This window comes from Aquila chrysaetos, chromosome 20 (assembly GCF_900496995.4).
Source record: "Aquila chrysaetos chrysaetos chromosome 20, bAquChr1.4, whole genome shotgun sequence".
Lineage (NCBI taxonomy): Eukaryota > Metazoa > Chordata > Aves > Accipitriformes > Accipitridae > Aquila > Aquila chrysaetos.
In genome coordinates this window covers 24,954,679-24,981,801 of record NC_044023.1, presented here as the reverse complement: position 1 = coordinate 24,981,801, position 27,123 = coordinate 24,954,679, and the positions used below count along the sequence as shown (strand labels likewise).

The 27,123-nt window shown below is 45.7% G+C and overlaps 1 protein-coding gene and 1 long non-coding RNA gene across 3 annotated transcripts in view; one reads left to right on the top strand and one right to left on the bottom strand.

The window, feature by feature from the left end:
* TMCC1 (transmembrane and coiled-coil domain family 1) overlaps positions 1 to 27,123 on the top strand; it is a 188,384-nt gene that overhangs the window by 39,354 nt on the left and 121,907 nt on the right. For both annotated transcript variants that reach the window (XM_041118724.1, XM_041118723.1), the window contains exon 3: positions 26,241 to 26,487. The gene's annotated coding sequence lies outside the window, so the exon portion shown is untranslated. The remainder of the gene's footprint in view (positions 1 to 26,240; positions 26,488 to 27,123) is intronic.
* Positions 25,086 to 27,123, bottom strand: part of LOC115353817 — a 104,032-nt gene continuing 101,994 nt past the window's right edge. Inside the window, exon 3 of the long non-coding RNA XR_003927710.2 lies at positions 25,086 to 25,141. This is a non-coding gene — a long non-coding RNA (uncharacterized LOC115353817). The remainder of the gene's footprint in view (positions 25,142 to 27,123) is intronic.

The window sequence follows — 27,123 nt, the reverse complement described above, 5'->3', positions numbered from 1 at the left end:
TCAGATAGGCACACTGTGATCACAAAGACTGGCATATTTCAAAAGTGAACATGCCACGAATATCCTGGCAGTAGGCTTCTCTCTTCCAGTTACATCCTATAGGTGATGGTAGTTGTAGTGAAATAATACAGGAAGAGAAGTGACTTCTTAACAGGAATGGAAGATGTAAGCTGGGCTTTATATATCAAAGTCTTATGATACTTGTATACTCACACAGTGAAATAGGAAATGGTGGAACTATATGCCATCCACTTACATTGTGTGGCTCACATTTTCAGCAGGATTTAATCCAATCTTTTTTTGCTTGGGTGTCTCATTATAGCTACTGGTTCTGACCTGAAATAAACCATATGCACTAGTATTAGGAATTAAAAGCCTTAAAAAAATCTCTTGGACCTGCTACTCATTTGAGCCACAAAAGGGGAGCTGCCAAGTTGCTCTCATAAATATCAAAAAGTTAAATCTCGTATGGAAATAAGAGCCAGAGTGATTAAGAATTGATTTGCAAGGCAAGGATTACAAACTTGTTTGTTTTCTCACACCTGCTCTCCACTTCAGCAGTACAACAGAGCAAGGCGTATCTAATGCACCTTTCCCCTAATTGGGTAATGCACTCAGGGGAATATGATCAACTGAGGCTTTTAAGATCACACCACCATTTACCCAATTATACCTAATGACAACACATTGTTCCTGCAAAATGCGTCTTTATTCCTTGGTAGGTTACATTTCCTTTCAGCCTTTTACCTATTGATCTAGCAATATCTCATGTAGAACAAACTTCTTTGTTGGCAAGTCTTGTTTATGAGACCAGAAAAATCTTTTATGTCATCTTCTCAATGTCTGACCAAGTCAGTGAGAGAAAAAGCCTGTTGTATGGAGCATGACAAATTTTAGCTATCTTTGTAAAACAAAGCAATAAACAGAATGTCTGTATGATTTGGGCTATACAGATAATTCATGTTCTGTGTTCACTATTTCTTTGTGTACTTGCTGCTTTGATTTCATAAAGCATCTTCAACTATGTGAAGAAGGTGCCTGTGCTACATAGCACTTGGAGGTTTAATCTTGGGCACCAAGTAGGTATATACTCACTTCATTACAGAAAATGAGATTTTTGCCGGGCAAAGCTGCACCACCATGAAGCTTGAGGCATATTTACTTCACTTTTTTGGTGGGTGTGGAAGGGCTTGAAGAAAGCTGGTGAAATGATGTATCCCTAAATAAAGCATTTTTGTGTCTGTCTTCTCTGAGCATTGATGAGTACAAGTACAGGCTGATGAGTAAGGGCAGGGTTGGATTCTGATTGCTCTCACAAATTGTCTCCCTAGTTATTTTTACTAGTTGTAAATTGCAACAGAAGTAATACTTTTTTGCCAATGCTGAACCATTTTATAACTTCATAGTTGTCACACTAGCTCACTACCATCATTCAGCACTTTCTAGTGGCGTTAACCTCAACCCATTGCTCTGGTCTCCAGACCCTTGCCTAAATGAAAAAAATGTATCCTTGCTCTTTCCAAAAGTAATCCTGATTTTTGCTCAACCCTAACTGCAATGCAGTTCTGTTGCCGAGGTAATAGTTTCAGTATTGGCCAGCACACTACTTCTGTTTTCAGTGGTTCTACCCAGAGCCTGCTGTGGAATACGAGCATTCCTGTGTCACCCACGTGTTGCCTCTCCTGTCCCTTTCCCGATCTCTTCCCATGGGATAGCTGGAGCTGGTTCTGTTGACTTGAGTGATCTTATTAGGTCTCTTCTTCAATTACATGAACTTCAAGACTGAACAACACATCCAGCCAGTAGGTCTTACAGTCAGAGAAGTTATTTCTCAGGCCCTGCACTGGTAGAATTAAGATCAGCGTCTGGCCTAATGGGACTTACGGCTGCTCAGAATGAGCTCTGGTAGGAACTGTTTTTGGAGGAGTGAGTAGCAGTTCTAACTGTGCCATGCATGCATTAATTCCTACCTACTTCACCTCAAGCAGCCCAGCACACATGCCACTTTATCAGGTTTTGAATGTACTCTGCAGTGTAGGCTGGCATGTGCAAATGTCTCACAAGCCTTGCTCAAGATCCTGTAGGAGCTCATTGACAGTGGATGAATGTCGAACAGCAACCCCGTTCAGTCAAAATCCCTCTTTGCTACTTATATACTGGGCTCATAGAAAGAAACAATCAAATTGAAGAAGAGTTATTTTATTTAATGACACTTCATCTCCCCCAGCAAATAGAAATTATAGATTTTATTGCTGCTTTTGGCTTGTATCTGTGTTTGCATTTTCTCATTTCTTATTACATACATGGATCTAGAACAAAAGGCCCGATGAACCTAAATTTCTCAGGATGTCCCATTAAATTGGTAATCTTGCACAACTCAGTTTACTCTTTAAAATCTACAACCTCATCTTTATTGTTGTCCATCCTTCCAGCATTTCTCCTGAACTGGTCCCTGTACAGTGAGCTCCTTCTTGTAAGAACATTCAATTTTGTTCTCACAAAGGTTCTTACCAGTAAGTTGAGCTGGGGGAGTATACATGGGCTTTGCACTTCCCTTGTGAAGCTTGAAAGCACTGAGTCTCTGAGAAATGCAACTGAGTACACTGTGCTCACCTGCTTGAATCCATTTTGTCTCCGCCACAGACTTCATTTTCTGCATGCATCCTCAGAAACATAGCAAACCTGGCAAGCTTTACTTACATTGAAAAATGGAAACATATTTTTTCTCTCCCAGTGTATGAGAACTGGGAGTTTAGCACTCATTGTTACAAAGGGAGAAACTCATTATGCCATCAAATCATTCCTCCCAAGCTGTCTGTCTGAGTATTGATCCCTTGTTCCTGAGTAAGTAAACCCTGCGGTTGATGGTAATTATTCTGGGACATCTCATTCCAGTGACTGGATCAATAATGCCTTTCATGGCCTCCTGCTGCGTGTTCCTGTCATGCCTTGGCACCTCTGCATAACCTGCTGTTCATCAGGAGCCCAATGAAATAATTTGCTGTGGTGGTGAGAATGCTTTCAGCCACTTCACACTCATTAAGGTCTTAGCCAGGACACAACATGAAGCCTTGGAGGTACAGCATTTGTAATGAACGTCAGTATTAACTTCACACTGTCCCACACGTTGAGGCTGGAATATTTCCCCTCAATGTCACGTTGTCGTGGTTTAACCCCAGCCGGCAACCAAGCCCCACAGAGCCACTCACTCACCTGCCTCACAGTGGGATGGGGGAGAGAATCAGAAGGGTAAAAGTGAGAAAACTCGTGGGTTGAGGTACAGACAGTTTAATAGGTAAAGCAAAAGCTGCGCATGCAAGCAAAGCAAAACCAGGAATTCATTCACTGCTTTCCATCGGCAGGCAGGTGTTCAGCCATCTCCAGGAAAGCAGGGCTCCGTCACGCTAAGTAACGGTGACTTGGGAAGACAAACACCATCACTCCAAACGTCCCCCCTTCTTTCTTCTTCCCCCAGCTTTATATGCTGAGCCTGACGTCCTATGGTCTGGAATATCCCTGGGATCAGTCGGGGTCAGCTGTCCTGGCTGTGTCCCCTCCCAACTCCTTGTGCCCCCCCAGCCTGCTCGCTGGTGGGGTGGGGTGAGAAGCAGAAAAGCCCTTGGCTCTGTGTGAGCACTGCTCAGCAGTAACTAAAACATCCCTGTGTTATCAACACTGTTTTCAGCACACATCCAAAACATAGCCCACCAGCTACTGTGAAGAAAATTAACTCTACCCCAGCCAAAACCACCACACATGTTAAGTCAGGCATAATGCCTATAGGATGCTTGTCATGAAGCTGCCTTTGAGCAGAAACAGGGATAAATATCCAAGTTTCCCTTTTGATCCAGAGGCTCAGAGTAAACCTGTCAGGGAGCAGCAGCAAGGCCAGGGGCTCACTGAGGGATGGAGAACCAGGAGGTGAGTGGTAACAAGGCCAGCAGTGCAGGATTTTTGTGATCCCTTTTTCTTACTTCCTGCATAAAATAGGCGTCCTTCATCTTTGACTCAGATTCTGTAAATGTTGTTACAATGCCATGTCTGTTACAAGCTGATGGTTCTCGCATCTAATGTGTAACGTAGGGCGTACCTGGTCATTCTGTCGCTGTAATAATGGTATGACAGCTTAGAGAATGGTTAAGACTCATGGTTTTCCCTGCCTATATGAATTGGGCAGGAATCAATATTAAAATCACATGCTAGTCAGCCAGATAGGCTAGTTTCTTGCTGTTACATTTCCAATTACTATGTTCATCTTCCAGTTTTCTTCCTATGCCCAAAAGGATCATATGGAAAGGAATTTGGGTCTAAGCAGAAAGTGGATTAAGATTCAAAGAGGAAATGCCAAATAATGTACCCTTTCTAATTTGCATAATTTGAAATAATTTGCATAATTTGAACAGTGGGGGAAATATTAAATTAGCAGGAGGTTTACTGGAGGAGTGCAAGATAATGTTAGACAGTGACAATGAACAATAACTTAGAGACGCTGGGAGTAACACATTGATAAGTAAGGATTACCTGGGTAATTAAAAGCAACTTAATTACCTAGTTTTTAAAATCTTACGCCTCCTAGAGTTTCAGGCAGCCTCTTCTTGTTTTGACTGCCTGGATGAGATACCCAGATCCCATATTTTTAGAACAGAAAAACCTACTCGTAACAGTAAAGTTATGTGACTTGATTTCCCACTTCATCAAACTTGTGCTTTTTATGAGCCATGCGTAAGCAATTCAGAGGCTGTGGCTCATCTGCGATGGGCAAATAATGAACAGAACATGCAAGGATGTAGCTGCTTTGTATTAGGGGTATTGTGCATCAGCTAAATGACATGAGAATTTAAAATCAGGCCATACACACCAGCAAAGCTTAAAAGCGATGGGAGTTGGTGTAATGTAACTGTTCTTATTGAGCTGTTTGTGTTGACTTGTACAGATAATTTCTGTTGAAGGCCTTCCATTTAGATTTGATCTTGTTGGGCCCCCTTCAAGTGACAGGGCCTAAGGTGTGGTGAGCTACACTGGTTATGGAGGAAAGTGTAAGGCTCCGAGTATGGGCAGGCAAGTGAGTTACCCAAAGCAGCTAAGGTATGGACTATGCTGGCTGTTCAGTGAGTACATGCTTTTTCTGTAGTTTGTTCCTTTCCTTCCGAGAGACCCATTACCTGTATGTGCTGCAGGGCAAATAAATGTGTGTGAGCTTCTAGCACAGAGTGCTCAACCTTGCGAGTTCACTGCCTGACTCACTTCACGGTCCTTTACACAGCACAACTGAATTGGCCCCACAGGGCCTGGTCTTCCTTCCAGTTATGTAGACTTTGCAGTTGAATTTGATCCGCTTTGACTAGGCTTGCACCCAAGTACTGAAGCGGCAATAGGAGTCTGATGCAGTGTCTACATGACAGACTTCTGTGCAGCTCTGCTTGTGCAGGGTGTGAAGAAAGCTCGTGTCTGCCTGGCCTTGTGGCACCAACAGAAACCTCTGGAGCTCTAGCGGTGTACCTTATTTTATTCAGGTTTATGGTAGCTTTTTAAATAAATTTAAACAAAACTACAAGAAGTTCTCTTAGCTGTATTACAAATGAGTAGTCTTCCTATGCTAGTAAAGTACTTCTAATGAACACAGAGCAAAAATTTTAAGGGACACTTGCAAGTGGATTTGTATTACATGACTTACCTGTGAGTCAAGAATTGAGCTTGACCCAACACATTGTTCCCATCCTCTGTTCTTATGATGTTATTTTACTGCAAGCTTAATTCCACACTGGTTAATGAATTGGAGTATGTCAAAGGTAATTGTAGGTTAATGTACTGGGATTGAACTAGATAATATTGCATAGCCTTTGTGTAGCAGTCTGAATAGAAGCCTGTTAAGTGCTCTAAAACTTGGTGCATCCTACATGCTGTAAACTGAGTGAGGTTGAAAATGTGGTGGACAGCGTTTTAAAAGAAGATTCTGAGCAATTCTTTATTTAGCCTAGAAATGGAACTGTCACAGCCCTTTTTTATGCTGTTGGAACAACCACTGGTGTTTCTCTAAAGCCTTTATATGAGGATCTTGTCTTTTACAAAAGCAAATTTTGTTATTGCTACTTGGAAACACAGAAAACTGAGTTACAGCAAGGTACCGTGACCTCATTCCTATCTGTAGAATGTAATTTTAATTCTGGATTAAAATATCCTAAATTCAGATGTTTCCATCCAGATCTGAACTCTATAACCTGAACTCATCACAAAGTCCAGCATCAGTTGCCTACCTCAGACCATCTTTCAGTTCACTGATACTCTATATACTTCAGGGCACACAGTGTGCATAATACTGTTCTCAAGCCAGTCTTGCTCCCTTGTTCTCTCTCATACACACAGTTAAAATGGAAGACATAAAAAAAAAAAAAAAGAAAACAAGGACTTCCTGCATTCTTGCATTTCTTTTTTTTCCCAGCCTGATTTGTGTTTCTAGGCAGATTGTGAATATTCAGCTCACACAGTACAGCCAAAGCAGAGCCTACACCCAGCAGTCTCTTGAAAACGAAGAGAATACGCTCTATACAAGTCAGTACTTCACAGTCTGTTCCCTGAACCAGCTCATGTGGCCTAAATAACTCAAAGGCCTGCAGTATCCCGGTGGTGCCTGCATTTTAGCGGATAAAAAGTTCTTAGGTATTTCAGCTGAAGTTTGACAAGAACTTTGTGGGGAAAAAATAATGCAGAAAGGTATTAATGAATTAATAATAGTCAGGTTTGTTTATTGATTTCTAACTGACCTGAATCTCTCCATGTTTCCTGAATCCATCTTAGCACTAAATTGGTTTGAATAAAACCCCATTTTTACTAAGCCACCCTCGTCTATGTCTGTAATTCAGTGTTACAAGTTTAGCTCCTTATATAGCCTTTACGTGAACATGAAGTCTGAGGCAGGAAAAACATTTAGGAGGCAAGAACAGCTGCTAACAGGACATTGCAAACAGGCAATGAAGTCCCTGTAGTCCCAGGCAATGATGAACACAATCACTCTGAATGATGCAGTGCTGTTGGATACGTTTACAAGAGTTCAGACTAATGAGTTGTGTGTTAACATTTGATTAATTCTCACTGGTCATGATGTAGCTGCATACTGCATCAGAGGAGCAGTATGAACTCTAGGGACAGAAGCATGAACAGTGCCTACCCACTCCTTTCGCTTAGGGACACCACTTGTGTCGTGGTTTAACCCCAGCCAGCAACTAAGCACCACACAGCTGCTCACTCACTCCCCCCCGAGCCAGTGGGATGGGGGAGAAAATCGGGAAAAGAAGCAAAACCCGCGGGTTGAGATAAGAACGGTTTAATAGAACAGAAAAGAAGAAACTAATAATGATAATGATAACACTAATAAAATGACAACAGCAATAATGAAAGGATTGGAATGTACAAATGATGCACAGTGCAATTGCTCACCACCTGCCAACCGACACCCAGCTAGTCCCCGAGCAGCGATTCCCTGCCCCCCCTCCCCAGTTCCTACACTAGATGGGACGTCCCATGGTATGGAATACCCTGTTGGCCAGTTTGGGTCAGCTGCCCTGGCTGTGTCCTGTGCCAACTTCTTGTGCCCCTCCAGCTTTCTCGCTGGCTGGGGATGAGAAGCTGAAAAATCCTTGACTTTAGTCTAAACACTACTTAGCAACAACTGAAAACATCAGTGTTATCAACATTCTTCACATACTGAACTCAAAACATAGCACCGTACCAGCTACTAGGCAGACAGTTAACTCTGTCCCAGCTGAAACCAGGACAACTTGATTAACCAGTCTGAGCCAGATGCTGTGATTTATTCCACCTGAAGATCTGGCCTATGTGGAACCCCATAACCTCTACTAGGATACAGTTGTGTTGTGTGGCCTCCCCCAAATGAGTGACCTGCTCTCAAAGGTTTCATTATTCCGCCATCTCCTCAGTTCAGACATTCTTCCCATTTTATACAACAGAAGGATTAAACCATTTCTCTCTTGATTCTCAGACATGAGTACAACGCAATGAAGTTTGAGTTAAAAATGCAAAACCAGGAAAAGTGCAGTAGCAGTGTGAGATAAAAATGGTGGAAATGTCTAGAATGGCTGCAGATCAGATACTAGCTTGTTTTTTTACAGGAAATAGTACTTGCATCCACTTCAAGTCCAGGATACAATTCTGTAGTAAGTAATAAAGGACCAGTATGAAATTCTAGCCCAGATACTAGATATGAAACATAGGTTTCAGCCCTAATTTGAGCATGCATTCTTCCTGGAAGTCGTCAGTATGTGCAGTTCCAGCCTGACCCTTTTTTTATTATTATTATTTTTGCATGTGTGTCTTCATAATACCCATTGTGTGCAATAATAGTGTCTTTCTGCTGCAGATAAGTCATACCAGAAATAGCTATGGAGCTTGCCTGTTTCCAGAGGTCTGTCATGTATACATATCCTGGGCAGCTATATCCCAACCATTTCATTCTTCTTTGTTCTTCAGAGAAAGAAAATTGGTTTTTGTCAACAGTTAAAAAAATGGTTCTTGTATTGCCCAGTTGAAAGATGGAAGCTCTAAGCCAAGGGGAAAAATGAAGAGGCATCATGTGACATGAGAGTGCTGTGAATTCTATATATGCTGGCATTGTTCTTGGTGATCTTCAGGGGCATAGATTAAAAGTGAAGTATACCCCCTGGAAGTGATCTGTCCAGAAATGACAGTGATGAATGTCTCATGTTTGGTCAAAGGCGGCTTTGGATTTTGAGTAGTCTTAGATGCTGTACTTGATCACTTCGGAAGAGCTAGAGGGATTTCCCCAGCAACTCCTTAAAAGGTCTACTGGTCTACATAAAGGCTGCTCGCAGCAGAAGGAAGTTGTCATCTACCCATGTAATTAGGTTTGTGCCTGCTAGAAGAGGATTTCCAGCACACCCAACTCGCGAACTTGCCTGTAGTTAAAAATCATGACTATAAGCTCTGCAATACTTCTAAGGACACTAAAATGACAACAGAGAAACGTTGTTATTTTTCTCTCTTGTAACTTCTGCTTCCTCAGTGAGGATTTCTTTGTGTGGGAGACCTCCAGCGTGCTTGGGTTTTAGGCAGGCTACTTACCGCACAGGCTCCCAACTTGCAGAAAAGCACCTTGACCTTTTCCTACTGCACCTCCCTGACTGACAGAACAGAGAGAGGACAGAGGAAAGCTCTGCCTGCGAAGTGTAACCATCCTCGCCCGGCTGCCTTAGATTGCGCAGTCCAGGGATCACATAAGTATTCGCAAAAGCGGCGTAATTTGCCTGCCTATTTCTCCTTCCTGCCCACGCGAGGTCCCCGCAGAGTTGCTCCCAGCGCACGGCGCAGCAGGGATCGGGGGGGCGCGGGCCCAGCGGGGTCACGGCGGAGCAGGGGCACAGGAGAGCCCTGGCACGGCCGCACAGGAGCAGGCTCCGGGCCCCGAGCAGCCGACCCGGGAGTGGCGCTCAGAGGAACGCCACCGCGTCCGCCGCAGGCCCGTACCCCCGCTGGCCGGCGCGGGCGCGGCGGCTGCGGCGGGGCGCTGCTGCCCTCTGCCGCGGGCGGCTGGCAGCGCGCCGGCGGGAAGCGGCGCGGCGCGGGGCGAGGGAGGGCTGGCGCGGCGCGGGCAGGCTCGCCGCCCTCGGTTGGGACCCCGGGCGCGCCTGCTTGAGGGCCTGGGCTTTGTCCCGAGCGGGTCGGCGAGGCAGTGAGGCAGAGGCTAACCTCCGTCACCTCTGCACGCAGGCTGCCCTGTTTGCAGGCTCTGTGGTGTGCAGCACGCACAGGGGTGCTGCTGCACTCCCGGTTTGGTTACTGGGCACATCCCGGACTCGGGTAGGGGCAGCGCACATCCACTGGCTGTACAGATGTTACCAGCTCATTGTGAATGTGAACTGCTGGGTCTGAAATATCAGAGGGGCCCTCGGGTGTGTTATATATTTTAGGAGCACACATAGAATTTGTTCTGCCTGAACACCAGCGGCACGCGAGTCAGGCCGACATCGCAAGGCTTGGCTTTCTCGTGTATCATGACACCCAAGGACCACAAGCTCGCTGGTGATGCCTTTGCAGCACTGGTACCGTGGGCTCCTCAGCCAGCGGCTACTGCATGGTGGTACCCGTGATCCGGCCTGTCAGCTCCCGCAGGGCAAAACCCCCAGGCAGGAGGGGCAGGAGGGCAAGAGGGGCTAGCTGCTGGACTGCGGGGCCCAGCGAGGCAGTGGGGAGCTGTGCCCCTATGCCACCCTCGGCACTCAGCCAGCCCTCGCCCCCTTGCCCTGTCGCCCCCGTGTGTGCAGGGGGGGGCATAGGAGGGAAGAGCCAGTGGGTACTCCGGTGTGCGGGACCCCAGGACGGCCAGAGACTTGGAGCAATGCTGGACTGGGCGTGGGATGATGGGGTAGGCTCCTTGGTCAGCCCAGTTGCAGTGAGATGACGGGAGCAGGAGGTGGCACTGCTGGTAAAAAAAAAGTGGATTTCACATGGCCAGTTTGTTACGCTCACACTCTTCTTGCAGCAGCTATGCCTCACCAAGGGGAAAAAACTGTCCAAGGTTTCATTCTAGTTCTCTGAGGACCGCTGGGAATAAACAGCATAGACCCCCTTGGTCTTTTGGTACCAGGACTGTTACTGGGAAAACATTCCCTGAAAGTATGCAAGAGCAATACATTTCCTCCATGTTTTATTGGGTAGGGAATGTTACTCATTTTCATTGCTTCTTATGACTGGGTATTAATCCCTTCAGAGCATCCCTTCCTTGTTATTAGCCCAATACCTCAGCTTTTCTTACCTATTTCCAGGTAGCAGAGAAACAATGCTACCTGCATACTCCAGAGCCATTACCTTGTACCAGATGTGTTTTGCTGTTCTCCTTCCTTTCCTGTCCCTTGAAATGTCCCAAACCAGTTACACACTGCCTGAGCTCTGCTTGTGGGAAAGTGGTTTGGGACATTTGCAGGCCATCTTTGCCTTGTGAGATGGTCACTCACATATTCCCAGTCCCTATTTGGTTGGTGTCAGTGTCTATAGGAGTCTTGCCTTTACTTTCCCTAGCTACAGAATCTGGAGATGGCCCCAGACAGGGCCTTTTGGGGCAACAAAAGGACTTTTTTTAATTGATGAGTAGAGCTTGAGATTTTGCCATTCCAGGATCAGAACTTAGTAATACTGGTGGTTTCATTTGCAACAGCTACAATATTTGCCTGATGAGCATCAGAGAGAGAATGGGTCTGTATTTTTAATCGTTGATATTAGTGATTTTACTTTCAGTGTAGGAATATTAATGTAGGTGCTGATTGCTTACGGGAGTCAGAGCACTTTGAAAATCAAAGTGCATTGCTTTTCATCATCTTGTTACATTACACCATTACCTAAAGAATGAGGTGAGCCATTCAGGAAACTCTTTAAAGCTACTGGCCTGACAAAGTTGAGCAGCACTTCACCAGCATAAAGAAAAGAGGGTAAGCATGTGCACATTGAGAGAAAGATTCCTTTCTCTCCTCCCCTCCCTCATTCCTACTGATCTGGAAAAGAATGTGATAATGCAGAAATGAACTGTCCTCCTTATTCCGTGGGGCCAATAGTGATCAAGATGATACTTTACACATCCATGAGCCACAGGCATCAGTGTTTGTGAAAGGCTCAAACTTTCCTTCAGCTCACCATCACATGTTTTAATACAGCATCTCCATCTGCAGAGGGGTTTGATCATATTTATCTAGCTCAAGAGCAATGATAAGAGGCTGACTTGCCTGGAAATGCCACATGGAAAAGGCTACATTTTTGTTACTATTTGCATTAATTACTTTTCTTTTATTAACTTCCTCGGCTGGACTGGAGCACTTACAAGAGACAGAGCACTTTGCAAATGAAAGCACATTATTTTTCATCATATTATTGCATTACGTCATTATCTAGAGAGTAAAGTGCACCCTTCAAGTTATAACAAGCTGTAATTTCATTGAAGGCTCCCTAGGATTTCTGGACCACAAGAGCAAAGCTGCAGCACTTTAGTCACAGGAGTCAGAAAATCAAATTACAACCCCTTTAATACCCAACTGGGGATATGCTATTGCTCTGATATACCCCAGGTTGGATTAAGTGTTTCTGATATGCTGAAACTGGATGGATTGTACCTTTTAAGGACATTTCAAGCCATAGTAACCATTCAGAGCCAACCTTGGCATCACTGTCCTTTTCTGCTCCTTTGACATAGAGGTCAGAGCCAAGAGTCTGTTTGGCAATGAAAGGTGTGTTTTTTCCTGCTCCTTGGGAGGCTGTGCTCTACTTTGTGAGCCACGAGGAACAAAAGTGAAGAAGTACCTAGAGAAAATGTTGTCTACTACTGAAGTTAGCTGCTGACTTCAAGACCTATGGAAGCAAGCCACTTGCTGGCAGAGTTTATGGGAAGTCTGCTAACAACACAGTGAAAGAATCTCACTGCTCTACAATGAATGCTTCACATTTTGCAGCACTCCTCTGCTTTCTTGCTAGTGTTGTAGCTGGGTGCATCTCACTCTCACTATGGTCTGTGGATGACTTGTGTGCACTGATGGGTGTGGGATGCAGTGCTCAGCTCAGTTGGAAACACAGAAATGTTCTGAAACCTGGAGCTTAGTTTGAACTCGCTGCTGAAACATAAGCAGCTGGCTCACTGGTACAGTAATATGGCATGGCTCTATCTGCATATCAACATTAGAATTATTTCTGGTCTGGGATTTTTTAAGTTGTTCATACATGTACCTGGGACTAAGTGAGCCCCTGACCAGGAACCACTCTTGGAGAATTTAAAAGCAAAGCACTGTTACCATTCTTGGACTTCTGGGATTTAGCCTGAAAAGATTCCCATTGAAACACTTCCTGCTGATTCTTGGCCCTGAAGTCATTCTAGCCTTTTGTGATTTGGAAGTTTTAATAAAAATTACTCCATTGTGTTGTCCCTGGAGGGAAGGGGGGCCCAAGCAAGCTGGTTAATATTCAATGATCACCTCCTCCAAGCTCAAGAATGCTCGATCCCAATGAATATGAAGTCAAGCAAAAATGCCTGTAGGCCTGTGTGGGTGAACAAAGAGCTCCTAGCCAAATTCAAACACAAAAAGGAAGCATACAGAGAGGTTGGAAGCAAGGACAGGTAACCTGGGAGGAATACAGAAACATTGTCTGAGCACCCAGACACAATATTAGGAAAGCTAAAGCCCAAATGGAATTGAATCTGGCCAGGGATGTCAAAGACAACAAGAAGGACCTCTGTAAGTACGTAGGAGACAAAAGGAAGACTAAGGAAAATGTGGGCCCATTGCTTAACGAGATAGGGGTCCTGGTTATGCAGGACTTGGAAAAGGCTCAAGTATTGAATGCTTAATTGCCTCAGTCTTTACTAGCAAGACCAACCTTCAGGAGTCCCAGGTCCCAGAGACCAGGGGGAAAGGCTGGAGCAAGGAAGAGGATCAGGTCAGGGAATAGTTAAGCAAACTGGACCATAAGTCCACAGGCCCTGATGGGCTGCACCCAGGAGTGCTGAGGGAGCTGGCAGATGTCATTGCAAGGCCACTCTCAATAATCTTCGATTGATCATGGTGACTGAGAGTAGTGCCCAAAGGCTGGAGGAAAGAAAATATCACTTCTATCTTCAAGAAGGGCAAGGAGGAGGGCCCAGACAATTGTAGGCTGCTCAGCCTCACCTCGATCCCTGGCAATGTGATGGAGCAGCTAATCCTGGAAACCATTTTCAGGCACAGTAAGGACAAGAAAATCATCAGGAGTAGTCAGCGTGGCTTCATCAAGGGGAAGTCATGCTTGACCGCCTTGATAAACTTGTACGATGAAATGACTGGCCTGGTAGATGAGAGGAGAGCAGTGGATATTGTCTACCTGGACTTCAGTAAGGCCTTTGACACTGTCCCCCATAAGATCCTCATAGACATGTGTTAGATGTACGGGCTGGGTAAGCAGTCAGTGGCTTGATAGTCAGATGTGGCTTGGCCCAGAGGGTAGTGATCAGTGTCACAAAGTCTAGTTGGAGGCCAGTAACTAGCAGTGTACCTTAGGGGCCAATATTGGGTCCAGTCCCATTTAACACCTGCATTAATGATCTGGATGATCTCCATCCTTGGAGATATTAAAAGATCATCTGGATGTGGTCCTGAACAGCTGGCTCTAGGTGGTCCTGCTTGAGCAGGGAGTTGGACCAGATGACATTCAGATGTCCCTTCCAACCCCAACCATTCTGTGATTCTGTGTTACTAAGGAAATGTTTTTAGTTCCAGCCACTGGCTTTTGAGAAAAACAAGCTTTACATTTTACCCCTCTTAAATTGCTTGCAAGTGGTGATTGTTTTATTAGGGCACTTTGTGTTTTAACTGCCATCTCTGTTATGCCACAGCTCACAAGACTTTCTTTCTGTTGTAAAGCAACATGATTTCACTAAGGTTTGGTTTAACAGATGCCTTGCAGGCTTTTTTCATGACACTGACTGGGAGTTTATCTATCATGTGGGTATCGCACACCTCCTAGATGTTAGCCATTGCAAAACACAAGAGGGGAAATAGGATGAAAATCTTTTAAATTAATGTTTTCCAGTAGAGATACCCTTTTGATCTTTAATTACTTTACCACACATACAGAACATTTTTAAGAAGTCTAATTAATTTTTGATTCCTTCAGCTTTTTCAAACTTCTGTAACCCTTTCTAAGTGAACAGTCTAAGTAAGTGTTGCAGTTTCTCTCTCGGCAAAACTACTGGCCACTATGGACAGAGTCCCCAGATTTCTCCTGCAGAGACTGAGCCAGGCAAAATCGGTCATAACAACCACGTCCTCTGCATCAGCCCAGTACATAACAGAGCAGGCAGGATACAGAGCACTTTCTGGGAGGTCCTAGAATTCTGTGGAGCAAATGCTTAGTTACATCCATCAGTAGACAGTTTTCCATCTCTCTCAAGTTACTTCTGTTGAAGTAGTGAGTGAAAGGCTCAACTGATATCTGTAAAATACTTTGGCTTCACACTTTGCCAGCATAAATGTCTCCAAAAGCTGCAAAGGCAAGGTAAACTGTGGAGGGTTCAGCTGGGTTTCGGCGGGTGAAGGTGAATACTGAAGGGAATCTGCACAAGGATGCAGCACTCATTTGATCCTGTCTGCTGGGAGAGATGCTCACCTGTTGTCCAGCCTCATTTTTTTTTCTCTCCAAGGGAGGATCTTCCCATCAGGCAGTCTTTGCTTCAGAAATCCAGCCTCTGCCTTGGTAATTTACAGGTGATAAATCGAAGAAGTAATGAAGAAGCCATAATTATGCACCGTAGGTGCGCATATAGCACATGCTAGGAGGATTTATGAGCCAGAGTGTTTGCAGACCTTAAATGTTACGTAAGTCCCACCCAGTTCAGGGGAGATGCCTTTTTTGGCTCCCCTCTCTGCAGTGCCTTCTACACATGTGAAGCCACATGGAAATCAAGCTTCATTTACAGCATTTGCAGCATGCCCTGCAATCTCTGGAGCATGAGAAACAAGATATTGCCCAGCTATGCTCCATTCTTTTCTGCAGGGTTTTCCACTTCATTGAGAAGAAGTTTCAAAGCAAGGAGTGTTTCTTCTGCTCCGTGCCTTTTCCCCACATGCAGCACTGCAGCATTATCACTACTTTGCCTGTTCTCAGCACAGGCCCTCCATAGGAGGGCAAGGCAATAGAGGCTCAGTGGACTTCTATGGGGAACAATGTGTCCCACACAACATATTAACCAGCCCAAACACAGGGGTATTTCCCAGCGTCACCTCGCTAATGCTGTCAGGTCCCCAGCAGCACAGCCTGCTGCGTGGCGGGGAATGCACTGTGTCACATGCTGGAGCATGGGCTCTCCCCAAACTCCTCACAGATAAACAACCCATCTCTAATTATTTTTCCTCATTGGTCCCAATTTTGTTACATCGGTACCCAAATTTGGTGTTTCTGACACTGTTACATAGGTAATTTTGGCCTAATAAGGTATTATTGATACAGTTACCTAGATGAAGGTGGCTTTTCATCCCATCTCCCTTCTGACCCTATGGTCCATGCGGTTATATTTAATTTCCATTATATGCTTTTTGGACAGAATTATCTTACTTTAGCCTTGATACCCTGTTGTGGTTTAACCCCAGCTGGCAATTAAGCACCACACAGCCCCTTGCTCACTCCCCCCCACCCAGTGGGATGGAGGAGAAAACAAACAAACAAAAAAAGTAAAACCTGTGGGTTGAGATAAAGCCAGTTTAGTAGGGAAAGAAAGGGGAAAAAAATAGTAATAGAATATACGAAACAAGTGATGCACAATGCAATTGCTCACCACCTGCTGACCAATGCCCAGCCAATCCCTGAGCCACGGTGCCCCCAGCCAACTCCCCCCCAGTTTATATACCGGGTATGACATCACATGGTGGGGAATATCCCTTTGGCTAGTTGGGGTCAGCTGTCCTGGGTGTGTCCCCTCCCAACTTCTTGTGCACCCCCAGCCTCCGCTGGCAGGGCAGTATGAGAAGCTGAAAAGTCCTTGACTTATTGTAAACACTGCTTAGCAACAACTAAAACATTAGTGTGTTATCAACATTATTCTCATCCTAGATCCAAAACACAGCACTATACCAGCTACTAGGAAGAAAATTAACTTTATTACAGCCGAAACCAGGACATAGGCCTACTACTACTAATTAAACACAGTCTGCATACCAGAGCAATGATACAACGCAGTTAGTGCACACACCATACTTCTGCCCTTGCACAGTTTTAATTGCACCTCTGGTACCCATCAGAGGCCTTAGCTAGCTTTGAAGCCTAATATTCCAGTGGACACTCTTGCTCACAATAGCATTGAGAAGTCATAAACTGATTGGCATTATTGATTTGGTCCCGCAGGTTCAAAGTAATGTAGTAGTTTTGGTTACTTAACCCATGGTGCCCTAACAAGCCTTTGTGTTAGAAAGTTCCATAAACCAAGTTCCTAGAGTCTGTTTTATATTGCAAACTCCAAAATAGAGCCATCCAGAATCCCCAGTAGCATTTGAAATTTTAGGCCACAGAGAGTCCAGATAAAACATGGACTAATAGGATGCTTGTTCCAGTGTACCTGACATTGCATCATTGAAAGCAAACAAAACTCCCTTCCCTGAAACTTGAGTTGCATGGGTATGAATTAGAGGTTGTTGTGGTTTAACCCCAGCCAGCAACTAAGCACCACGCAGCCGCTCGCTCACTCCCCCCACCCAGTGGGATGGGAGAGAGAATTGAAAAAAAAGTAAAACTTGTGGGTTGAGATAAAGACAGTTTAATAGTACAGAAAAGGAAGAAAAAAAAAATAATTAGAATATACAAAACAAGTGACACGCAATGCAGTTGCTCACGACTTGCCGACCAATGGCCAGACAGTTCCCGAGCAGTGATCCACATCCCCCGGCCAGCTCCCCCCAGTTTATATACTGGGCATGACATCACATGGTACAGAATATTCCTTTGGCCAGTTTGGGTCAGCTGTCCTGGCTGTGTCCCCTCCCAACTTCTTGAGCCCCTCCAGCCTTCTTGCTGGCTGGGCATGAGAAGCTGAAAAATCCATGACTTAGTATAAACACTACTTAGCAACAACTGAAAACATCAGTGTGTTATCAACATTCTTCTCATACTGAACACAAAACTCAACACTACAACACTATACCAGCTACTAGGAAGAAAATTAACTCTATCCCAGCTGAAACCAGGACAGAGGTATAAATACTAGCTGCAAAATTACATCCCAATCAGTTTGAATCCAGTTTGCCCATAGTATTTGGTATCTGACATGTTAGACAAGTTCACTCTGTGGGTTCAAATTCCACATCTGACTTAGACTCCTAACTTCCTGGCGGTCTTTCCTAGGATTCAGTACTGCCCTAAACACTGATCTGAGATGACCCAGTCGCTATCTGAGTTGGTATTTGGGTCTTGCTGTGTCACAGCTTCCAGTGGAACAGTCTCAGAGAACTTTATCTCCTATATTATCCAGTCTTTCCAGATTTACCCAATTAACAGGTGTCATTTTGCCATGAAAGCACCTACGTGACGTGTATTTGTGAAAAACCTCTTAGCAAACTCCTGATCCCTGTCCTGCCTTCTATGCTTCCAAGTTGTTGGCCTGTTTTCAGTTAAGCCCTGCAGGCTAACTCTTTTTTTCCCCTTCCCCCTTTTTTAATGGTGAGCTTTGCAGCTCAGCACTTTTTATTTCTGCCATGATAGCAAAAGCGATGTTGTTATGACTGCTGACATTTTTGTGAGAGCATGCCAGTGAAGGTTAAAAGATATGCCAAAGCAGCCGCCATTGTATTTGCAAGCAAGGCTCAATGTTCTGCTTTATTTCTTATTTTCAGAGAACAGATATGGTTACTTCCTGGTGTGGCTAGAATTTGTCAAGAGAGCAATAACTTATTTAACCTGAACAGCTTCAAAATTATTCTCCTGTCTTTCAGTATGCATTACCTCATTGCACATTTCAAATGTACATGCCTAATGTTGTGCTTGCATACGTGAGTTATGTCTACGTAGCCATGTCTTCTGACGCTATGCAAGACGGAATGAAATTGCCATGTGAATGTAAAGGGAATCAGATTTCAGGAGGATGGCAGTCGCAAAACAAACTCATGGTTGTTGCTATAAGGCCTCCCTGAGAGCTGATGCTGAATTAAAAGCTACATTTTTTCCAGGTCAGATCAGCAAAGATTTTTACCATTCTAACCAGAACTGCCCTCCTGAGCTTGTGTTTCTCTCTGTAACAAGCTCCCAGCGTAGCTCATGTCCTTTATTCACCATTTCTGGCAGTATAGCTGATGCCTGCTGGTGCTTCTGAAATGGTATCGCAGCAGTCAGGCAGGGTTAGTTTCTATAGTGACTGGAGATTAAAGAACTAAGCTTTAATCGGAATGTAATTTATCAGTTCATTACATTCAATTCACCTGGTTATTTCACGTCCATCTTCAGTCTGCTACTTGGTTTCTTCCCAGCAACTCCCTATGGAAAGAGCAAAGATTATACAAGGACAGGACCAAAAAGAAGCCCCAAACACCTGGAGGCACAGTGGTTCATATCTATAAGGCTGGGGACTCTCATCTTACTGAAGGGCCTGGCTAACAACCCAAGGGTAGCATCATAAGAACTGACCAGGGTAGTGTAAGTAAGGTTTTGAGGAAGGCATAGAAAGGTAAATCTAATCAGTCCACAAGCAGGTTTTATTTCCCTGCAGGAATCAATATCAATTAATAGAAGTACAAAGAGACCCTCCCCAGTTTCAGCCCCATGCAAGCTATTTGCTCTGGTGTTGTAGCCCAGCTTTTATCCTCCTACATTTTATTTAGACCCACAGTCTGTCACAGGACTTTCCTGTGCAAATGAGCATTAAGAGCTGTGCTGAATGCCACCAGCTCAGAAAAATAACTGGTGTACTTATTTTGCATTAACTCTGCACTGGCACAAGTCACTGTGTTGGACAGAGACCAGTGAGGGTCCAAAGGTTTTCTCCTGTGCGAGGAGTGAACTGATTTTAAGTTGCCAAATCGTTCACCTGAAATTCTAGAGCTCTATTACAGTGATAGCTCAGATAAGTGTCCAAAACAGAAGTGTCTGTAATAAGTGTTGGCTCTGGTCCATAGATACATGTAGGTCTACAGATAGGGATTGCGCATGCACAAAAACATTGTGCTGTCTGGCTTTCAAAGAAACTGAGCTCGTTTGGCTTCAGTTGTTCTGAAAAAACAGAGATGCTGATACAAAGCTATGATATAAAAGCCATTCCCTGAATATCTATTTGTAGATTTGCAATGTTCCCCTCTTTGAATTAGTGAATATAAAATATTTTTTGAAAATGAATTACAGTACAAGATCAAATATGTAGAAATATATTGCAGAAAGTCCTATTAGAAAGTATATAAAGAAGGCATATAATTAATAAGCCAAAACATCAATACCCAGTACCTGCAGAGAGGGATAATTGTACTCTACTTACTTACTTGGCTACCTGGTTCATCACTTCTGTGTATTGTCTAAAACCACAGATTTCCTATGGACTTTTGACTCTGATATTCTTAATCATGTTGTAGTTACTAGCCTTATGTGTTTAAAGCCAAATTTAACATCAGCTGGTGATCTAACACTAACGATTTGTTACTTACATGGCTATTTGTTATTAATAAATAAGAAAAAATTGAGTTAATAAATATTTTTAATATAAATGCCACATGTATGCTGTTTGTTTACATTGTACATACTCTGAAGTTAGCCAATGAAATTCAGCCAGTCAGGTTTGCTTGCTGCTTTTGGTCAATCTCACTTTCTGTTCTCATGTGCTGACACAAGATCCCAGTGCTTAGTTATTCAGCTTTGAAAAGGAGGAGAGGTGAAAAATGGTTTAAAAAGAAATATTAAAAGATCTCTTACTAGTTCTGCAAAATGTTTTGTTAGGAGATAGGGGAAGGAACAAGTTCCCATCAGCTTTAAATAACCTGTCCTTGTTTCCTAGATCCTGCAAATCATGCAACGCCCAGCCAGACCTTAGATGACCAATTGTTTATGAAAAGGAATAAGGCTTATTTGACTACTGAAGCAGCAGAGAAGGAAGGCGGTAAGCAGGGAGAGGCCCTTGACAGGTGGTACATCCATCACTCCTCAGCAGAGCTCTGACAATGTCAGTGGTGGATATTCGCTTTAGGAGGCAAAGATTCACCATCTCTTACTTCCTGCCTTTAGGTTTTCTTGGCATGTCAGGACCCATATCTTGTCTGCACACCCCGTGACTGTAACTTCAAGTGGCAGTGCTTGAATTCAGCATACAGCTCTTGCCTTCCCTGGGCACCCTAATGTGTCATAGCCAGGCTCTGCTCTAGCTTCAGGACACACTACAGTGTGACCTGGGAGAGAGACAGGGGAGAAAAGAAAAGATAGCTGAGGGCGGTGAGGAAGGGATTTAAGTGGGAAAGATATTGGCTGGTGTTCATTAATTCTTGAGCTTTACATGAAAAAATGTTAAGAAGTAATGAGCACTGGTTTGAAATAAAAGTCAGGTTGTATAAATTCCAACTTTTTTGTGGCTAAATACATTAATTACATCAGACAAATACAGATCAAGGCAAATTTTTCATTGAATCAGCTTCCAGAAAGGGCGCAGCCTTCTAAAAATACACAAGCCCAGTCACCCTAGATAACATTGCTGTTCAGATGAAGAGAGATGGTCAGGTCAGCTGAAGCAGTGTCTTTCAGATCCTGGTCTTTGGTGTCTTCTCAGGGCACTTCATCCAACTCACTGCTAGATGAAAATGATGGTGGAAAACCAGAAGCAGCTGATCAAGGAGCCCTTCTGAAATGTGTATAATACAGTTTGACTATTCTAGAAGTTTCTCTGTATGGTCATCACAACCGTAAATTCCATATGGCAAACTAGAGGTCACAAACCAATCTGCAACCTGATAGCACCTATGAATCCTTCCTAGAGCGTGTTGTTACACAGAGAACCTCAGTGACTGCCGCCCATCACGGACTTCAAATGGGAGCTCATGCAACCACTTTGTCAGGATCGAAGGTGCAGTGGAACACCTGCACTGAGGTATCATCTGGGGCAGCAGGAGTTACTGCTCAAGGCAAGCGGCCACGCAGTGGAGCTCAGACCTGGCAAAGCCGTTCTGTGTGAGGCCTCTCTCTGGCAACAGCTACAAAAGCAGGGCCTGCAGGGCTCGGTGGCAAGTTGTGCCTATGGGAGAAGGAACAAGAGAGCAGAGATAAAACCATTCCAGAAAGGTGCTAGGAGAGGAGGGGGGAAAAGACCTCGTCTCCAGTTCGGGATGCTGGGAAGACGCTTAGGAATTACGAGCAAGGCAACTGCTCGTTTGCACCACAGCGGTCTGCCTGCTCGGTGGCCAGCCAGCGCCCAGACTGCCTCAAGAACAAACCGCTGGTCCGCTGGAGCAGCCGGCCCAGGCAGGCTCCCCTCGGACCCCGGAGCGCTCCTGTCGAGGGGCACGACAGTACGCGGTATGTCCCCGGGGAAGGGCTCGGTGAGCGGCTGCAACGGGGCCGCCCGCGGCGGAACGCGGGCCGCGGCCTAACTCGCTAACGGGCGCCTCCCTGCGGGCCGCGGGCGGGCGGCGCCGCGCCGGCAGGGGCCCGGGCCCGGGCCCGGGCCCGGCAGGGCGGGCCTCGCCAACGCTGGCAGAGCTGGGCCGGGAGCGGGGAGCGGGGAGCGGGGGCGGGCGGCGGCCACGAACCGGCGGCCCCGGGCCCGGCCCGCACGTGACCGCCGGCAGCCAGCGCCCGCGGGCGGAGCACCGCTGGGGGGGGCGTGGCCGCGAGGCGCGGGGAGGTCATCGCTCGCCCCGCCCCACTGGCGACGTTGCCGCGCGCGCGCCGCGCCCCGCCCCTCGCGGCTGCGCGCTGACGTCGCGCGCGGCCGGGGCGAGCGATCTGGCGGTGCGCGCGCGGGGATGGAGCAGCCGCCGGCGACGCGCTCGGGGCGCCTCCGCTCGGCCGGTGAGTGACCCCCCCCACCCCGCGGGGCGGCCCCGGCCCCGGTGCCGGCTGAGGGCGCCCCTTCTCCGGCCCCGGGGCGCGCGGGCCGGGCCGGCGCTGAGGGGACCCGGGGCGGGCGCGGCGGCCTCACCCCGCTTCCAGACCTGTTGTTCGGCCGCGCTTTCCCGCCGCCGCCCCGTTTGTCCCTGGCCGGTTCGGGCCGCCGCCGCGGGAGGGGGGCCGCGGCCCGGCCGCCCCGTGGCCGCCCGCCCCGGTCACCCCAGCGCGGCCCGTCGGGGCTCGCGGGCCTCGTTGTCGCGGGCGGCGCGGCGGGCCGGGGGGCGCAGGTGCGCCGCGGCGGGGGCGGCCGCCTCCCGCGGCGCGGGCGGGAGCGCCGCCTTCTCGCCGGGGCCGGGGCCCGCCGCCGGGCTGCGCGGAGGCGCCCCCGAGGCGGCGGAAGGCGTGAAGCCCTGGCAGCCGCCCAGCCCCGCCCGGGGGGCGGTGGGGCCCGGTGCACGCCTGCAGGAACGCCCGCAAAGGCGCTGCGGGTGCGTGGGCTCTTTGTTTTGGCGGAGCTGGCTGCGCCGGACCTTGCAGGTTTTTAAGATAGCTGAAGTTTGGATGTATTCTTCACCTGTTCCTTCCCGCTTCAGCTGCCTCTTATGAGATAAATGAGTGCTGATTACTTCGTTGTGCCGACATATACGTGAGCTCAAGTTTTGCCGTGCTAAAAACGGGTTTTCAGAGGCAGGCCTCTAAGGGAGAGAGCTTTGGATGTAAAGGGGTAGCTTCAGAGCTTTACTAGTACCAAAAGTTGTGAGGCTTGGAACTGAAACTGTTTGTCAGCTGAACTTGTGTGTGTGGCTGCTGTCATCGATGATACCAGAAACGCCTAGTGTGCATTAGTAACAAATACTGTGGCCAGCAAAGCAAGTGTAGTGGGTTGAGGCATCCGTTTCGCTATGAGATTCAACCAATGAGGAAACTTAATGAGGCTTCTTGGTGGGCAGAAGCTGCAAAGGTGTGAACTGAAGGTATAAAGATCTGAGTGGAAGTGTAGAGGAGGAGGAGAGGAATGTAACTACCACTGCATCAGAAGTGGTGTCTATTGACCACAAACCTTAAAATCGGATGTTTCTGCCAGGTGGAAACCCTTAGTAACACACATCTGAGCTACAGGTATGGCCATTGAAACAGTAATGCCCTGAACCTGAGCCAGTGCAAGAGGGTCCTCCTGAGTCCCGGGAGCAAGTGGTGCTGTCCTTGCTGCTCACTGCTGGTCCTGTCTTAAGTAAGATTAACTAATGTGTTGCAGATAGCTTCATGTTTATTCAGCAGGATGATGCTCCTGTCAGGGTAGATTCTTTGTCTGGAAATGTCCAGAGGTGAGGAAAGCCAGGTGTACTAGCTGGGAGGCTTGTTCTTCTCAGTGCTGGGGAACTCTCCCCTCTCTTGTCTGGGGACAGTGGAGCCCATCAGCTTGCAGGACTTGCACTGCTCCGTGACCTCCATAGCCTCACGGGGTTCCTGTGCCAAACGGACAAGTTTTTCGGAGCTTTGTATCCACTGCGTCCGGTTCAGCTGCCTGATAAACCCACGCAACAGATCAGGAAGTCATTCAAAATATGAAAGCAAACTGAGGATGGAGAAGATCTACTTTGTGTACATTTTGTGTTAGAAATAAATTGGGACTTCAGGGTTTCATACCATTAAAAAAAAAAGGTTTTCTCCATTAAAAAGTTTGGGGTTTCCCTGTCCATGTACCACATAACAGTTGTTCTCTGGCATGGTTTGGGCTCTCGTATCTTTCTTAATCATAGCTAAAGATCCAATAAATAAAAGCTGCGTCTAATTCAGATACAAATTAGAAATCATTGAAAGACTACTAAAGGGTTTTTTCTGTGTGTTTAAAGAGGTACTTTCTTTAGGAAGTGGGTTATATCTAGCAAGTCACTTCCTGTGCTGGTCAGGTGAATGGTTTGGTGCCTGTCTGTAAGCTGGTGGTGTTGGTATTGAGTGGGCTGCTGCGGCTTGCACTGGAGTTAGACAAACCTTCTATTAGTATCTCGTCTGATCTTTCAGAGAATTTGTTTTTGAACCATTCAGAAATAATTGGTGTGATAATATCTTGGGCTGGGTTTCTAGGAATTTTTGCTTAGAGGTCTGGGGGAGGAGTCTTCTCTCTCTCCAGCTGTTCCTCCAGTGTGTTTTCCTGATGTGGTGTGTTCTCAGATGGTTTCACAGCTGTTGTATTCTAAGGAAAGCTAGGCTTTGGGAACTGGAATCACTGAGTTTAAGCTATTGCTCAGGTGAGCTGGCTGAGTGGCTTCCCCTTGATGGATCTGAAGTCTCCTCACCCCTAAAATATGGCTAGTGGTTCTCCCTTATGTCTGTCCTCTAAGGCACTGTGAAAGCTGATTACTGCAGCGTGCTTGGTTACTGCTTGATGAAATGGTACTTACAGAGAAGATCGTACCCTCTTGATGAGGATATGAGTTTCTTTAGAACTAATAGGGGACTTATGTTAACTCTCTAGGGTAAGAGAGGGGGTAGTATTTCAACACTGAGACTTGTTAAAGTGGTTTGTGGGCATCCAGCTCTAGGTGGCCCTGCTTGAGCAGAGTGGTTGGACCAGATACCTCCAGAGGTCCCATCCAACCTCAGCCGGTCTGTGATTCTGTGAACTTGGCACAATGTTTAATAGTGGATAAACTGGCACCTTTGGAAAAAGTGAAGATAAGTGAATGAAATGCAGTGTGGCAGGCTAGATGTGATTTGTCAGCATTACTAGAAAGCAAGTAGCCTGCTATGATTTAAATACTTAAATTAAAATTCTTAAAACCCCTGAACAGTCAAGACACTGGATGTTGTCACAGCAGTGAGCTGATTCTTTAAGCTTGAATATAAGCTCTGAATTCTTGTTCCTCCGGCCAAGCATGTTAAAATGGTCAAGAAGAAAAAGGAAAGAAGAAGAAAACAAGTGATTGTATGGAGTTAAGTGTCTTTTTTACAAAATGAAGTCTTGCCATACTTTCAGAAGCATTTTATGACAACGCAAAACTAGCTGACCTTTTTTATTTGTAAAGAAGAATCCTACTGTTGTACCAAAAGTACAAAAACTTGTATCACAGTAACATTGAACAGCTTTGATTTGGAACCTAGATCTGCCAAGCTATGTGACATATAAACACAGAATAGAAGGTGCCCTACAGAGTTTACGTTTTATTAACTTAAATCCAAACTAGAAAAGTTCAGAAGTGCACCAGCACTCCTAAATATTGATGCTGTGCAGGAACTCCCCTAGTATTTACCTTACATCCATGCTGTGTTGGACTTCCGTCACTCTATGTTAATTCTCGTTTTGGACAGCTGCTTAATTCTTTAGTCTGACACTGGTCACACAAGCATTTGTGTGAAAATATGTAGTGAACATCAAGGCATCTAATGAGCTGGGAAGTTTTGTCTGAAACAAGGCACTCTGCACTGTGACATTGTGTTGAACACTCTTGTTATGATCAAACATTATCTGAATGCTTAGAGAATTTTCCTCCTTGAGATAATTTATTAGGTTAAAGTACTCAGAATAAGAGGTAACTTTAGAGGCTGCTTCTGATTTTAAATATGTCAAAGCTAGCAGAAACCCAGTATTTCAAATAAGAGTTAATTCTTTTTTCTGAAGGAGACTCTGAATCTGTGGTGCTTTTTGTTGCTTATCAGATGTTGATGGTGTTTCTTACTATCCTTGTTAATTTTGGCAGGTCTTTCTCCTCTACAAAGAAGCTTTGTTGCCAAGATTTACTCTGAAAATGACCTACACTACTGACTGCAGATGTCTGCAAATGTAGAAGCTGATAAATCGTATCTCCTTCCCTCCTCTGACTTTCGTCTTTCCTGTGGAATTTATACTTCTAAGTATTTTTAAAATCAGAGCTCTGTTGAAGACATTTGGATTACAACTGTGAGCATATCTATGCAAAGAGATGAGCTAGCCTGAGCAATTTTGAGGTATGTATGTCTATAATGACTTACAACAAATGGGAAGAAAAGGCCATCTGATTATAGGGCAAAGAGAACTCTAGGCATACATTTTCTAGATTCAGATTGATCTGCACCATTATTCATGGTTTTAGCAATGGAATATACATATGCACAGTGAAACTGTACGAGCACCAGAATATCCAGCTGGCATTGTATGGAGGGTGACCTTGTTTGAACCTGCTGGAGGAATATTCAAAGGATTCCTTTCAGAAAAACTTGTGTTGTATGACCTGAGCCTTCACTGCTTACCCATTCAGTTCTTAAATGCCACCAAGGTCTGTAGAGATTTTCTTCCTCCAAGCATTTGACAGACATTAAGTAGTCATTGAAACACACCTGGGAGGCAGTGGTGGTTTCTCTGTTTGGTTAGGTAAAGCATTCAGATGAAGTTAGAAGACAGCTGCCTTGAATCGGAAAGCATCTTCAATGAAGGCTAGAAAAGAAGTAGGTCTTGCTTGCCTTCCCATGTACAGGTCATAGCGCAGTGGTCTTTTTGCTTACAGAAAGCTGCAGTCTTGTAGGGCAATCTGTCTGTAATGTACAAGACTAGCAGAGCTGGGTGGGCTTTGCTTTGTGACTGTGCAGCTTTGTCCCACCCTGGTA